General features: G+C 43.4%; 1 long non-coding RNA gene across 1 annotated transcript; it reads right to left on the minus strand.

The window, feature by feature from the left end:
• Nucleotides 1-5,753: 5,753 nt before the first annotated feature.
• On the minus strand, nt 5,754-10,833 carry LOC112648541 (uncharacterized). Its single transcript, XR_003129112.3, has 2 exons — nt 10,409-10,833; nt 5,754-6,197 (listed from the first exon to the last, which is right to left on the minus strand). It is a non-coding gene; the product is annotated as an uncharacterized LOC112648541 (long non-coding RNA).
• Nucleotides 10,834-11,739: the final 906 nt, after the last annotated feature.

Consider the following 11,739-nt stretch of genomic DNA (forward strand, 5'->3'; position numbering starts at 1 on the left):
TGAACAACAATTTCTCAGGATACAGAATTCTAGGTTGGTGGTTTTTATCTGTCAACACTTTTTTCTTCTTGCTTGCATGGTTTCTGTGGAGAAGCCAGATGTGATTCCTTCTTTTGCTCCTCTTATAAGTAAAATGTTTTTTTCCTCTGGGTGTCTTTCAGGATTGTTTCTTTTTGATTTTCAGTAATTCGAGAATGATATGTTTAGGCATAGATTCTTGTTGTTTTTCTGTTTGTATTTATCTTGTTTGGTGTCCTCTGAGATTCCTGGATTTGTGGTTTGGTGTCTAGCATTAATTTTAGGGGAAATTCTCAGTCATTATTGTTTCAAATACTTCTGCTTTTTTTTTTTTTTTCTGCTTCTGGTACTCGTGTTACAAGTATGTTACACTTTTTGCAGTGGTCCCACAAACCTTGGATGTTCTAAGTTTTTTGTTTTAAGTCTCTGTTGTCTTTGCTCTTCAGGTTTGGAGGTTTTTGTTGAGATATCCTCAAACTCCAAGATTCTCTCCTCAGCTGTGCCCAGGATCCTGGTAAGCCCATCAAAGGCATTCTTCATGTCTGTTACAGTGTTTTTCATCTCTACCATTTCTTTTTGGTTCTTTCTTAGGATTTCCATCTCTCTGCTTATATTGCCCATCTGTTCTTATACACTGTCTACTTTATCCGTTGGATCCCTTCACATATTAATCATACTTGTTCTAAATTCCAATGTCCCTGCCATATCTGGTCCTAATGCTTGCTGTCTCTTCAAATTGTATTTGCTGACTTTTGTCTGTCTTGAAATCTCTTTCTGATAGCTGAACACAACACACTGGGTAAAAGAAATTTCTCTGAATAGTCCTTTAGTAATGTGGTGGTGGGGTGTGGGGAGCAGAGGCAGGCTCTAGCCCTGTGATGTGGTCTCAGCCTTTTACTGTGCCTATGCCTCTGGACCGTGAACTTCACAAGTGTTTTGAATGGTTTTTTTTCCCCTTTCCCCTTAACTGGGACAAGATGGTTAGAATTGGCTGAAGGTGGGTATTATCCTTCTCCCAGGTCAATTAGGTTCTGAAAATACCCCAGCAGGTTAAGCTCTGATTAACCAGTTTTCCCCCAGGAAAGGCCTCAGGAAGTGTGCTCAGTCATGTTTCAACATGGCTCCTTTTACTCTCCCTGTGCTGGAAGGATGAGGGGGATTTGCCTCCCATACTTACTGTGGGAAACTGATTGAGGTGAATTTCACATAGGAAGCCCCTTCCCTCTTGGCCATGATTAGGCTCCCCCTGGAATATTTAACGTTCAGTTCTTCCACAGTGAGCCTCCAGCATCAGTTACAGTACAGGTTTCCCTACTTGGCACTCTTTCCAGGTGGGCTGCCGCTCATGAGTCTGTCTGGTGAGCCACGATTCCCTGTTTTCACCTGTCTCTCCCATCTAGGGGCAGTGGTTTGTCCCCTGTCCTCTTCCTTCTCTTACGGGTCCTAAAAGAATGGTTGACTTTTCAGTTTCTTCAGTTTTTTTACTGATTGTTAGGATGAAGTGACTTCCAAGCCCCTTGCATGCTGAACTAGAAATAAAAAGCAATTTTAAAAAATGTGAATTCTGTTTTTCTGGCCCGTAGCCGAAAGGGATGCCCTGCAGAAGCAATTGGAAAGGTATGCCCTGCATTGTTAGTTAAACTGGCATTCTGGTTTTTCTATCAGTTTACCGTGAGTTTGGTTGGCAGGACTTCACCTCTTGGGGACTGATCCATCTTGTGTGGACCAATTACATGACGTTTCTGAAACCCGAAAGCTACAGGCCAGATCTAGACACAGGCCTGCACTGGGACACAGATGGCTTTGAGGCTCGGCTTGATCACGCAGCTGGCCATGGAACATCATAATCTGGCAACTCCACACCCAGAGTTGTCCTGGTTCTTGCTTGCTGGGAAGTTACTTTGTATATATTTTGTCTTAAGTGACTCCTTCATCTCTACTTCTTCCTTACCTTGCCACATTTTCTGTAGCAGGGACACCGTCCCTCCTCCATCGTTTATTAAGTCTATGGTACCTCGACCACAGGGACACTCAGTAAATTGACTAACTTTATCAGCAAAGACATGTGAAGAGGTAAGAAGAGCAAAGTTATCTTCTTTGGAATCCAACTGTAAAAAGCATAATTAAAATGAGCCAACACGTTCTGTGGTTGGATCTTCTGTTTGTCTGAATCGACTCTCACGCCATTCTAGTTGGTTGAGTGATGAGCAGGAAGTTCCTTTGAGCACACTTTTCTATAGTCTCTCCTTTTTGTTTTCATTCAACCTGTCCTTTACTTATCATGAACTAAGATGCTATTTGGGCCGATTAGAGCTTGCAAGGTTAATATTTATTCCCAATCTTAAAGTTGTAGGTAATTAATATAGCAAGTCACCAAACTACAAACCTTTCAAGACGCCTGCAACAAAGTTGTTGAACGAAGAGTCCTAGTAACAGTAGTACCAGGCTTACTATGAGGCCTGAGGACAACCTAGGGGAAGAAGCACCTGCAGGAAGGAAGGGGCTTTAGCCAGATGCACAAGAGGCAGGATTTTGGTAGCAACCCTGGCTAGATGTGAGTTTGGGCCAGACTGTTCAACCAAGACTCTCTTTCTTCATTTATAGCAATGTGGATAACAATCCCTAACCTCTCAGGACTGATGTGAGGACTGTATAACATATTGGTCAAATGCCCGGCGCAGTGCCTGGACATACAGAGATGGATAAATGTTAGTTTTTCTTCTCTTCCTGTGCATGGGGCCTTGGGAATATGAGTCAAGTCTTATGTGAAGGGTCCGTTTAGTGTTCCCAGGACTCAAGCTCTATAGTTGGGGTCCAAAAGCATCCTGGATTCCCACCCAGGGATATGCTACAGGAATCTGTTACAGACATCAAAGTATAAGCACAAAGGGGAAACTAAGTCTGTATGTACAGCAATAGCATAAAATAAGGACCAGTGAAGTCCTACTTCACTGTCAGAAAGGAACTTCTGCCCCTCGTGTGAGAAAGTTGCCTCTGTCCAGCTTATCTTATGGGAAGCCCTCTAAAAGGGATCATACTTTGAATCTGCTTTGTGGCACCTTCCGCCGTCTGCCCGTGTCTAACATTTCCCAGAGAAAGAGCAAAACAGCCACTTTCCACAGCAGGCAAGTCCTCAAAAAGCATGCTCATCACTCGGGAGGCATTAGTTTCAGCTGACCAAGGGAGCGGAGCTGTCGTACGGGCTCGCAGCTGCTGACTGCTCACTCGCGCCAGGCCCCGTGCTTTGCATTTTCCATGCATTATCTCATTCAACCTCGCAATAACCTCAGGAATGAGGAACTGTTTCATGCTGATTTTAAAGGCTTGGGAGGTTAAGGACAGTCGACAGAAGGAGTCAAGTGAAATGGGCATTCTGAACATGGAGGCTACTGGGAGCGGAGGTCCCACTTTTGCTCTAGAAAGGGCATCATATTGTCCTTGAGGACTCACTGCCGATGGCCCAGTGAGTCATCGCTATGGTCGTTCTGCTCAGCAGAGTGCAGGGTTCCTGGGTGCAGGAGACAGAGGGGCACTCTTCCTTCTACGTGCTTCTCAGTGCCCCTCCCGTCCGTGATCCAACTTGCCGACAGACCCTTTTTGTCCCTCTCTGGGAGTGTAACTGCCTCCTGCCTGTTCTCTCAGGTCCTCATCCTGGCAGTTAAAGCCCTGAGCAGTTTGGCTCTAGGCTATGTGTCCAACTCTAACTCTCTGTCCTGTCACTTTGCAGCATGAACTCTTCCCAGCCTTAGTCGTATACTTCCAGTTCTCCTCTGCCCGGAGTCCTACCCACAGGTAAATCTTGCCCCTTCCACCCATCCTCCCCTGATTTCCCCGTTACGTTGCAGTGCTCTCCTTGGAAGCAGAACATCCCTGGTCTAGCATGCACATGTGGCATGAAAGCAGTTCAGGATTATTTGTGCTAACTTCTGTTTTGCATTTGTAGTGGGATTGCAAAACTCCAGGGACCTCTGGAAGGGAGGCTCGGGACCTGCACAGCCACTGGGGAGAAAAGAAAAGTTACATCTGCATGTTGACACCGCATGAATCTCTTCAGAAATGGTTATTAGCAAGGATAATTAAAACAGGAAGCTGCTAGGTTGTTCTTTCTATGAGTCAGGTAATAAATCACAACGTTAGCTGCTGAGTGTTTGTGTTGCTGGCTCTGGGCACCAGAGTTGCAAGTTACTGCTCTGAAAGCCAGGGTCCACCAGGGTGGAGAACCAGATCAACTGGATTTGAATCCTGGCTGCACGAATTCCTTAACCTCTGATATCTCCTGTTGTGATCTGCGCAGGGTTATCTCTCCCTTGCAGGGTTATGAGGAAAAAATGAGATATTGCAAATAAGATCATAACCAAGACATCAATGATGATAGGATGAATCACATTTCAAAGTTTTTGTGAAATACAGTCAGAGACTTAGCATGGTGTCTGCAGGGGCAGGACCAGAGAAGAGGCCAGCAGGAGGATAGTCATCTTGGCCTGGAGGGGATCAGGTTCACGGTGCAGGGACTGGGTGACAGGGTGGTTTTGTTGCCTCAGACAGGGAAGCGTGTCCATTCTTCCCAGTGACCTCTCTTGTCTGACCTCAAGTGCTGGCTGACGCACTGCTGGTCTCATGCAGGTGGTTGCTTACCAGGCTCTTGGGTCATTCCTGGTTCCCGGTTATTTCTTCTCAGTGCTCCTGTTCCCCCACCCTGACTGGGAGGGCCCAGAGTCAGAAGCAGCCTCCCTCTCCCCAGAATCTGGCATGCAGCATGAGTTTAGTGCATACTGCTTTTTTAAAATTTTTTTTAATTTTTATTTATTTATGATAATCACACACAGAGAGAGAGAGAGGCAGAGACATAGGCAGAGGGAGAAGCAGGCTCCATGCACCGGGAGCCCATCGTGGGATTCGATCCCGGGTCTCCAGGATCGCGCCCTGGGCCAAAGGCAGGCGCTAAACTGCTGCACCACCCAGGGATCCCATACTGCTTTTTACTGGACATTCCCAAGTACATACTTTCCAAGAATAAAAGAAAGACTCCTTCCTTCACTGACTTGCTAACCAATGAACAGATAATTAAGATGTTGTAAGAAAGTCATTGGTAAAAGTTCCAGAAGCTGCTTTTCTTAAAGCTCTGCATAGAGGTGCAGCAGGTTACATTTTTGACAGCAATCACACAGCTCAGGGCAGATGGAAGAAAAGTAGGAGGGAGAGCTTGATGTAAGCAAGCCTTTTGGCTTTGTTTAGCAACTGTTTACTGGCTACCATAGTAGCATGCCTTGCCCTGGTGTGTGAGATGCCTCGTTAGCCAGTAGGGGGAATGGAAATATTTGACAGTAAAAGCCTAATTATTTTAAGATACATCAAAACAAAAGCAGTGAGGGAAACAATCTGGCTTTAACAGTTTGTGAGAATTCAGCATCTCTGGAGAAGTGGGTGCTGTAGGTGGAGAGAGAAGGAGGCCCTAGAGGGAATGGGGGGGGGCTGTAGAGGGGGGGAGGAGGTGGTGGGCCTTGTGTCAGCCTCCCCTTGAACTCCAGAACCAGCAAGGGCTCGTGGTTGCTTTACTGAGGAAAGGAAAAGGATGTTCCCTTTGGAGCAGAGTGGCCGCTGACTGGGTCCTGTGGCCATGGAAGGTGCGGCCAGGCCGGGGTTCCGCGCCCATCCCCAGTTTTAGGGGTTATGTCCTTGCGGCCTGCGGAGGCTGCATTTCCTACTTGAGTAAAAAAAAAAAATCACACAAGGAATAGGTGTCTCTCTCCCTTGTTTTGAGATCGTTTTTAACCACTTAGTTGCACTTCTAAAAATTAAGCGAACACAAGCAGAAATCTGGAGAGATTGTTCTCCAGTAGTTTTTCTGGCTACATCATTCTTTAGCACACAAAAATCCTAGAGGTAGCCCGCCTTTTCTGTTTTTACTTCATTTCTTCTTTCCCTTTCCCTTCTTTCTCTTCTCTCCTTTTTCTCCTTTATTTCCTTTTTTCTTTCACCTCCTTCTTTTCTCTTAAAATTATACATGAGTCTAAAAGTGAGGCTCTTGTAGGCTTGGATGAATTCTGCAGCACAAGGAAATCATTAAGGACCGAGGTTCTTTCCATCTTCCCTTTTCTTTGAGGACAGCTTTGCTTTCTGGCCAGGTTCCCTCTTGGTCATAAAGTGGGAGCCTGGTTCCAGGGATCACATTACAACACCTAGGTCGGTAAAGAAAATGGGAGAAAATCCGTCAACTGATTGCAGGAAGCTATGGGGACTGAAGTGGCCTGGAGTGACTGGCCTTGCAGCAGGCATTCAAATACAAAACAATTCTTTTCCCCTGTTGCTTCAGACTATTTGTTGTTGTCAGAGGGGGAATGGGGATCATGGATGTCCTGAAATAATTCATTTGAGCATAAACACACTGTTGTGAGCAGCTGAAACAGTCATGGATCCACTTTTACAGAAATCAGCCCCGAGCAGCAGGAGGACCTGACCTTCCCGAGATCAAGTGAGGGTGAAGGTTTTCCCAGCTTCACTTCATGGCTCTAGAGCGGCTGGGGACCTGGCTGCTGCCCAGTCATGAGCTCTGGCTCCTGAGCAAAATCCCAAGCGTCCATAGAGTGGGGGCAACATCTCCCTTGGCTCCTTCCCATCACATGCGCTGGTCACGCTCCGGATGGTGCCCCATAATGGCTCACAGATTGAGCTGAGATCCTCACAGTTTAGGATGGACACTCCTAAAGCTCTCTTCTAACCCGATTTCTAAGTTCCAATGATTGCTGACGTGTGTACTGTATGCTGCAGCATCAGCACCGCCTGGGTGGGACCATAGATATGTGCGTTATTAGGCCTTACCCTATACCTGCTGGTGCAGAAACTTGGGAGGCAGGACTCAGAAATCTGCCTTAACAAGTCCTCCTGTCTGGTGCCCTCTAAAGTTTGAAAGCTACTGTTCTAAAGTCTCTGGAATGTTTAGAGACCAACAACCTAAATATTGGTTTTCAAGCCTGGCTACCCATCTGGAGAGCTTTATTTTTTTTTTTTTATTTTTTTTCTGGGGAGCTTTAAAAAAATTATTAATGCTTGGGTCCTATCCTAGCTACCCCCACACCCCAATTCTTATATACTAATTGGTCTGGTGTGCAGCCTGGGCTTTGGAATTTTTAAAAGTTCCCTGGATGGCTCTAAATTGTAGCTGAGGTTGAGAACCAATGATCTAAATAAATATGAAAGGAGACAATTACACTATAAATGATCACATAGAAATCTAAAATTGAGATACATACACTGAAATAAAATGTAAAAAGAAAAAGAAAAAACCTAACATGACAGATTAAACTGTAAAAATAGAAGGGAAGAGAGATGATTTGGCTTAGATACTGTTGGAGATATTCCACTCCCAGGATTTATTTATTTACTGAGAGAGAGAAAGTGTGCATTTGCAGGAGGAGAGGGTGGGGAGGGGCAGAGGGGAAGGGAGAGAGAATCCCAAGCAGGCTCCACACCCAGCGTGGAGCCCAAAGTGGGGATTGATCTCTTAAGATCATGACTTCAGGGATCCCTGGGTGGCGCAGCGGTTTGGCGCCTGCCTTTGGCCCAGGGCGCGATCCTGGAGACCCGGGATCGAATCCCACATCGGGCTCCCGGTGCATGGAGCCTGCTTCTCCCTCTGCCTGTGTCTCTGCCTCTCTCTCTCTCTCTGTGACTATCATAAATAAATAAAAATTAAAAAAAAAAAAAAGATCATGACTTCAGATGAAACCAAGAGTGGCTTAACTGAGCCACTCAGGCTCCCCATCCACTCCTAGGATTTAAATGAGGGTGGAAGGCTCATTACCTCCTTTGGCAACAAGTATATATCAATGGTTTGTAAATACTGTGGGTTAGTGTTATTTGAAAAGTCCCCTTACTGCTTCAAAACACAGCTATGTTATGAAACACTAAACATTTGATATGTTCCCTTAACTGTCCTTTTCCCATTCCTGTGAGTTCAGAGAGAGGAGCAGATAAAATGAGCTGAAACTGTGACAGAGAGCCTCAAGTCCCCAGCAGGAGCAGGAAGGGTCCTTGTGAAAGTCCCTTTAGTGTAGCCCTCCCGTCCCCAGTCAGCTCGAAGAACAAAGGGCATCATTCATGGACTATTTTAACCAATATGAAAATAGAATATAAGCCTCTTATTAAAGAAAAACTGTGAAACCAGAAATGAGGATTCCATTAAGAGGGCAATCAGTTTTAATTTAGTAGAACTGAGGAATCACTACAATTTCTGTTACTCAAGTGCAGTAAATTACCTTGATTTAAAAAGAAATCTAACACTTCATTAGTTATATCATAACAAGTTAGGCTAGAATCAAAGGTCTCCATTCAAATTGCTCCAGGCCACACTCTGGACTTTTCTTAGGTTGTCTATCCCCCAAATCCAGTGAGATATGACCACATTCAAAGTATGGTAGCTTACCTATTTTGAAATAGAAATTCTAACCCCATATTTGTGTGGTTAAGATTTGTTAGAGTAGAACTGAGGTGGTGTGATGGCATGAAACATGACTGCTCCAGAACTTAATGGCTGGCAGAGGTTCATCCATGGATTCACAGTGAATCTCTAGGTTTTTCTTCCACAGTGAATGGCACAGGGTCTTGTTTTTACATTAAAATCTCAGAAGAGCTTCTGGCAAAAAGCCCAGCAGCTTGCTTGTCTTTCTTCTACAACAGCTCAATATATAAATGCTAATAGTTTCTGAACCGAAACTGGACAAACCCCCTGACTTTGATAATCAGGCAATAACAGAGCAGATTCAGCAACTGTTATTACTTCTTGCTGTGCGTGGGTGGTGGGCAAATGAGCCCACATCAAATTCAAGTTTTAGTGTGTACCAGGGACCTGCATCAGATTCTGATTTAACCAATCTGGGGTGGTATTCAGAAGTCATGGTTTTAAATTAAATTAAATTTTGTCACTGTTTTAAATAAGCACTGGAGGGGAGTAAAATACTAGTCTTGATAACCAACAATAAATGGGGGGTTCTTTTATGGATGCCTTTTCTTCATGTTTTTCTCTACTTGCCAGTTTGCCTATGATGAATATACTTGGCTTATTTATTTGGTTTCAGGTTTACAGGAAGATATTTAACTAAGCAAATACTCCTCTTATTCTATTTAAAACTTCTCCTTCATCCCTACTCCCACTTGCTGCACCTACCTCAAAGAACAGAGCTGGCAGGTTAGACTGTGTAACAGGGACACCAACTCTAACATTGACTGTGATTCCTATGGGCTCGGTAGCTCTGCTCTAGGAGCCTGAGATGTACTAGTGAGGCTGAGCCTCAGAACTCTCTAAGTAGGGTTCTGCTATTGTGTACATTTTACATGAGAGGAACTTGAGAAAGGCTGGGTTGCTTGCTCAAGGTCATGCAGTCAGTAAAGTGATTCAGTGTTGCATTGCTCTATATACAAATACAATTTCCCTAATACTGTCCAAAAAATCTCTGGCATGGCTGACCAGCTTATACCCTTACCTGCATGCCTGACAACTCTGATTTTTCCTGGTCTCACTGTTAACTGGTATTATCTGCCTATTTTTCACCAGTTTGACAGATAAAATGTGACACCGCCCGGGTGATTTACTTTGCATTTCTCTACCAGTGAGGTTGAGTATCTTTTCATAGGTTAGCCACACAGGCTTCCCTTCTATAAACTGTTCATATCCTTTAGCACATTTTTCTACTAATAAATTTTCTTACTGACTTGCAAAAATTCCTTGCATGTTCCTTTGTTTTATAAGCTCCAAATATTTTCTCCCAATCTGTCACCTATTTATAGCTAATATGACAACAGAAGCATACAGGACAAACCACTAAAACAAGATAAAGGAGTTAAGTTCAATAAGGTAATGGATAGAAGTCTTAAAAATGTAGAACTATTTCAAGCTTATAGATGAGAGGAATAAATGTTTAAAAACTTAATTCTCAAATTAATTTTATAAATTCAAAAATTCCAATAAAAATACCAATGATGTTTTTACTGATCTTGACACAATGATCCTAGGATTCATAGAGAAGACAAGTCAAGATAGCTAAGGCAAATTTGGAGAATATGGTACAGGCACATGTTGGAGACACTGAAGGTTTGGTTCCAGACCATACAATAAAATGAGTCAAGTGACATTTGTGGTTTCCCACTGCATATAAAACTTATGTTTAGGGTGCCTGGTTGACTCAGTGGCTGAGTGTCTGCCTTTGGCTTAGGTTGTGATCCTGGATCCTGGGATCGAGTACTGCATAGGGCTCCTCATAGGGAGCCTGCTTCTCCCTCTGCCTGTATCTCTGCCTCTCTCATGAATAAATAAATCTTAAAAAAAATGTTTACATGATACTGTAGTATATTAAGTGTACAACAGCATTATGTCTAAAAAAACTAATATACGTACCTTAATTAAAAAATACTTCAGGGCGCCTGGGTGGCTCAGTCAGTTAAGTGTCTGCCTTCAGCTCAAGTCATGATCCTGGAGTCCTGAGATCCAGTACCGCATCTGGTTCCCTGCTCAGCAGGGAGTCTGCTTCTCCCTCTGACCCTCCCCGCTCTCATGCTCTCTCAAATAAACAAAATCCTTAAAAAAATAAATAAAAATACTTCATTGCTAAAAAATGTTAACCACCATCTGAATCAGGGTTTTGTTTTTTGTTTTCTTTTTCTGGTGGATGGTTTTGCCTGGATGTTGATGGCTGTTGACTGATCAGGGTGGGGGTTGCTGAAGGCTGGGTCAACTCTGGCAATTTGTTAAAGTAGGACAACAAAGAAGTCTGCTGCATCAATGGACTCTTTCACAACAATTTCTCTGTAGCATGCAATGCTCTTTGATAACATTTTATCCATAGAACTACTTGCAAAATTGTCAATCCTCTCAAAACTTGCCATTGCTTTGTCAACTAAATTTATGTAAAATTCTAAACCCTTTGTAGTTATTTCAATAACCTTCATGGCATCTTCACCAGGAGTAGATTCTGTCCTCAAGAAACTACTTTAGTTTTTTTTGCAATTTCCATTAGTTCAGCAGTTACTTCCTCCACTTCAGTCCTGAACCTCTCAAAGTCATCTGTGAGAATCAACCTTCTTGTGTTATTTGGAATTCTTCCCATGAATCGTGACTTTTTTTTTTTTTTTGAATCGTGACTATTCTTAATGGCATCTAGAATGGCGAATCCTTTCCACAAGGTTTGCAATTTACTTTGCCCAGATTCATTTGAAGAATCACTATCTGTGGCTGCTGTAGCCTTATGAATTATATATTTTTTAAAGATTTTATTTTTAAGTAATTCTATACCTAACTGTGGTGCTCGACTTCACAACCCCGAGATCAAGTTGCACACTCCACTAACTGAACCAGCCAGGTGCCCCACAAAATGTATTTCTTAAAAAATAAGACTTAAAAGGCAAAATCACGCCTTGATCTGTAGAAGTCAAAGTCACTCCTTGACTGTAGAATGAGTGTGGTATTAGCAGGCACTAAAGCAACATAAATCTCCACCAGAGCTCTTGAATTGTCAGTGAGCAATTTATTTATTTTTCCTGAGAAGGTCTCAACAGTGGGCTTAAAATATTCAGTAAACCATGTTGTAAAAAAGTGTTGTCATCAAGGTTTGGCCCATTTCTAGAGCATTAGGATTTTCAGAATGGGAAAATGAGCACCTGGCTTCAATTTAATATCACCCTTATATATGAGGCCCTAACCAGAGAGCCAGCCTTCCTTTAAAGTTAGGC

This window comes from Canis lupus, chromosome 7 (assembly GCF_003254725.2).
Source record: "Canis lupus dingo isolate Sandy chromosome 7, ASM325472v2, whole genome shotgun sequence".
In the NCBI taxonomy this organism is placed as follows: domain Eukaryota; kingdom Metazoa; phylum Chordata; class Mammalia; order Carnivora; family Canidae; genus Canis; species Canis lupus.